Source organism: Maylandia zebra, linkage group LG7 (assembly GCF_041146795.1).
Source record: "Maylandia zebra isolate NMK-2024a linkage group LG7, Mzebra_GT3a, whole genome shotgun sequence".
NCBI lineage: Eukaryota > Metazoa > Chordata > Actinopteri > Cichliformes > Cichlidae > Maylandia > Maylandia zebra.
Genome location: NC_135173.1, coordinates 18,970,197 through 18,973,597, shown reverse-complemented (window position 1 = coordinate 18,973,597; position 3,401 = coordinate 18,970,197). Strand labels below are relative to the sequence as shown.

At 39.3% G+C, this 3,401-nt stretch overlaps 1 long non-coding RNA gene across 1 annotated transcript; it reads left to right on the top strand.

Moving 5' to 3' along the window:
- The first annotated feature begins 931 nt into the window (after nucleotides 1-931).
- Nucleotides 932-2,742, top strand: LOC143419653 (uncharacterized). The gene is made up of 3 exons (XR_013099665.1): nucleotides 932-1,751; nucleotides 2,047-2,172; nucleotides 2,483-2,742. It is a non-coding gene; the product is annotated as an uncharacterized LOC143419653 (long non-coding RNA).
- The last annotated feature ends 659 nt before the right edge of the window (nucleotides 2,743-3,401 follow it).

Sequence of the window (3,401 nt, the reverse complement as noted above, 5' to 3'; positions counted from 1 at the left end):
GAATTGGTTTTTTTTTTTTGCAACTTATTGCTTAAAAGTGCACTTTCAACTTTTTTTGGTTTTTCAGGGGGAAAAATTCACACTGATGACGTAGAAGTCTCAAAAACTCCCATAAAAAACTGTCACATTATAATACTGCTATAGCCCTGTGAGTTTGTCTGCAAAAAAAGGGCAAAGATGCTAAGGTTAACAAAATCAACATTTGCATCTTACTTGTTGTTTAAGTAAACAGTTTGTTACTTCTATATGCGACTATATTGTCTGTTTTGGAGAGGCAATAAAAACGTTCTTTAACTCCTTTAGAATTCCTTTGCCAAGAACTGTTAAAGGGAAAACTTCAGTCAGTGAGAAAGACGTTTTAATGCTGTTTGTAAAAGTACATCTCATCCAGAATGTGGAGCTACAGCAGCACACAGTACCACACGCCACACATTTTTGCAAAAGTGATTAATGTGCATCATGAAAGCCTGGAAATGCTTAATAGCAGTTGCAAAGCTATTCTGTCTGTAAAGGTTAAACCACAACAGAGGTCCTTGGGGATAAAGAAGACAAAGCGAGGTGTTTCGGACACATGCCAAAGTTAACTGATGCAAAAAGATACTCACTGGGCCTTTATGGGTCATTTATTTTAACTGTGATGGAAGGAGAGGGTTAGTATGTATGCTCGGAATCAGTTTGGGGGCTGCTTGGTAATGTCCGTGGGTAACAGGAGTCATTTGTTGTGATTTCTAAAGACTTTCTGATATTTTCTCAGGCTGTAAACTCTGGGTCAGAGACCTTGGACAACTCTTTGTTTCCTTCTGCAGAAGACTAGTCCAGACTCATCCATTGCTAGAGGCCAAAAAGATAAAGCAAACAAATATCTGCTGGGAAAAGATGGAAACAGTTTAGATAGATAGAAAATCTCCTATCTAGCTTCACATTTACATAATACGTAATAGTCCTGGACATAAGCAGTCAAATACTGTGAGTAATTTTATTTAATTATATTTATATATTTTATTTTTGTTTTTTTGTTTTTTTTCCTTAGTTGCACTTTCAAAAAAGATGCATCCACATGTTAAGACTCAGAAACTGCTTTAAGAGAATTTACATTTGTCTCCACTTGCATCTGGAAAAAAAAAAGACCAGGGCCTCCCAGGCCATGATTACATGTTATATTTTGCTGTTACATTTCTAATTAGAGAACACACAGGAGTGGAGGATGTGGAACAAGTTGAGTCACAGTCGGTTTGGTTTCAGGAACATTTCATAGCCACATATTCATTCGCTGACAATCCGCTGCAGCATTATACTTCTGTGCTGAGGTAAAACCCTTCTGCCCCAATTCTGACCCTGCAGGAAGGCCGCTGGGCTTTATAGCACTGTAGCTACATGCATTTTTCCATTGTTTCACCTGTGTTTACATCCATGATGTAATGTGAGTGCTTAACACTACCCTGAGGCTACAATGGGACTTCTGCTGTTGGTGGAATAATTTGCAATCTCCTGTTTTGTTTGTTTTACCTCACATCAGATGGAATTCCCCTCTTATCTAAATCCAATAATTACTTAAACCTGGATGTCAAAACACTTTCCATTATCATCACAGCCCCTTTTACCCCCTTTTTCCCTTTGATGCCAGTTGTTACCATGCAGGAGCAGAGTACTTGGGTCTTCTTTGGCTTAACTGAGTTGCCAGGAGGACAGGAACACTCTGTGTGATCTCAGGATATGCTGATGCCTTGTCGGGATTAAGACAACACTATGCTGTATGTAACTTTCATTTAGGACTAGTCTAAAGATGTTGTGTCTGTTTACTGAAAACAGATCGTGTTTTTGTGCTGTTTTTGGCTTTTCACGTAATTAAACCACATTTCAAAATGTTTGATGCTGCTAACGTGAATCTAAATTTGAAGGCAGCTAATAGCCACTTTAGATGCCCACGTCATTAGTTTTTGTTAAAGAAAATAACAGCACTGAACTTTTTTTTTTATAAAACCTAAAATGAAATTTAAACAGTGACTGACTTGGTGCTTCCATTTCATATATCCTGTCTATGTCCAGGATTTAAGCAACACTGATGGGGTGGCTGTGGAAGTAGTGCAGGTCATCTACTAGATGGAGGGTGTTCCAGTCTTAATGCCACCATGTCCTTGGAGAAAATCCTAAACATTGAGTTGCTCCTGATGGGTAAATATTAGATAGAAAGCAGTTAGACATAGAGAAAAGTGCTTGTGTGAATGTATAAAATGCTTTGAGTGCTCAAGTAGAGTAGAAAAACCTTGTATATGAACCAATCCATTCACCATAATTTACAAATGGAGGACTTTGTTCTTAAAGTCTGTAATGGCTCTTCACGTTGATGGATTTAATCTTTTAGCTTAATCCCAGTCAGGCACCAGTACAGAGATGCTTTACTGAAATTCTGGGTGTGTTGTAGGATTCTGGTCTCTACTTTCACTCAGACACTTGATGCATTTGCTTTCTTTCTTTTCCTCAGTGTCTGGACATTCTCCTGTTTCCTCAGTTACCTTGCTGATGGAGACGGGGGAGGGTAAGTGCTTTAGCGTCATTAAAAGTAAGTTAGGTGTAGCTAAAAGAAAACACAAAGCAAAGGGTTAAAGGGCAGCAATGGGCTGCTTCAAATGGTTTCCACAGTCTTCCCTTGATAGGTGCGTTTGAGTGGATGAAAAAGTTTCATGTGGGTAATGTGTATTTTGGTCAAAGTAAAAAGTACATTACATGCTTGTAATGTTTTATCTGTGTGGTAAAATTCTGAATAATATACTAGCTTCTGTCGACATACAGAAACACAGCAACAACAAAGTGGGATCCAGGTTTACATACTAGTATTTAGACGTTGGCTAGCACACTCTGTGAATAGCAGAAGTACTAAGGTATGTTTATTTACAGCCTTTCAGATGGGCCAGATGGGAATTTAAAAAAGAAGAAAAAAAAAGAAGGGCAGCACAGGCAAAGCTTAGCAGATGACTCTGTTAATTCCTCCAGGGCTCCCTGCATGTCTCCAGCCCTTTGCACTGTAAATGGCTTCACTAAAGTCATTACTTTCTTAATTGGACCAGCTCAACATGTTTCCCAAACTCTTAAACAGTTTATGATTCGGAGATGCAAACCAAACACTAAAGACTGTTGTTTCCTCTTTGCCTCGGGGTGACAGGCCTGCCTGCCATGTGAGGAAGCAGGAAGACACCTGTGCCACATTTCCCATCATCTCTTTCTATACCATACATCAGTGTGTCTGCCCCGAGGACCGAATTGTAATCAGCTTATTGTTTAATGGGAAAGCCAATCTCAGCGTTAGGCCTAATCGCCTGCCGTGTCCTTTTCGAACCTTTCCAAAGACACCATGAGGTTTAACAAGGAAAAAGGCAGGGGGGGGATAATAATTAAAAGGTACA